Source organism: Octopus sinensis, unplaced genomic scaffold (genome assembly GCF_006345805.1).
Source record: "Octopus sinensis unplaced genomic scaffold, ASM634580v1 Contig18327, whole genome shotgun sequence".
NCBI classification, from domain to species: Eukaryota; Metazoa; Mollusca; class Cephalopoda; order Octopoda; family Octopodidae; genus Octopus; species Octopus sinensis.
The window spans coordinates 36,434-37,276 of NW_021835747.1; the positions used below are offsets into that span (position 1 = coordinate 36,434).

General features: G+C 31.8%; 1 long non-coding RNA gene across 1 annotated transcript; it reads left to right on the forward strand.

Annotated features, from left to right (window-relative positions):
• The first annotated feature begins 214 nt into the window (after positions 1 to 214).
• On the forward strand, positions 215 to 558 carry LOC115231363. The gene is made up of 3 exons (XR_003883523.2): positions 215 to 283; positions 314 to 387; positions 419 to 558. It is a non-coding gene; the product is annotated as an uncharacterized LOC115231363 (long non-coding RNA).
• Positions 559 to 843: the final 285 nt, after the last annotated feature.

The following is an 843-nucleotide window of genomic DNA, read 5'->3' on the forward strand; positions in this document are numbered from 1 at the left end:
TTCAGTCAAAATTACTCATTCACGAGTACCGGAAAAACAACCAACAAGTCCATTTGGCCATTAAAGTATCGACTTGGTAGATTATCTTAGTCATGTGAGAAAGCCTTTCATGGTAATAAAAAAGAAATTGGGGACTTGCTATTGCTTCCTATGCAACACATCCTTCGATATAATCTGCTTTTTACTGTAAGGTCCCTACTTTATACCTAAGCGAGCTTGCAAAGAGGCAAACAACGAAAATTTGAAAATAAAGTGCCTCAAGTCCACACAACTTGATTACAGTGTTTTTTATGCTTAAATTATTGTGCAATAGGATTTGGCAGATTTTATCAACAGTTATTCAAACAGTATCAATACAAGAGCCAACCAGATTGCACTAGAAAAAGAGTTTGTAATTTTTATGAAAAATTATTTATAGGATAAATGAGATTGCATTGGTAAGTATAAATATTATTTTAAGCCAAACAACGAGCCATTTTGGATGTTTGGAGTGATTCAAAAAAGTGGTTTTCTACAAGTAAAAAACTCCAAACACGACTTGATATTCAAAGGAAGGTATTCTAAACATATAACTTAATATCAGATACATATTCCTAGTCTCCCGACTTGTTCTAATCGTGAAAAAACTGGTCACTTATAATATTAACGACCACAGAATCAAGGATATCAACAACAAGATTATTTGCTTGTATGCAATGTGACTTTAAAAAGAGAATCCCAAGTTTGAAACAAAATTGCTGATTTAGAGAATTCTTTTTCATTAAAACAAACTTCGAATAATTCAAAATATACATTTTATGACAAATCGCCACTCAATATTGACGACTGGTTTAATACAATTCA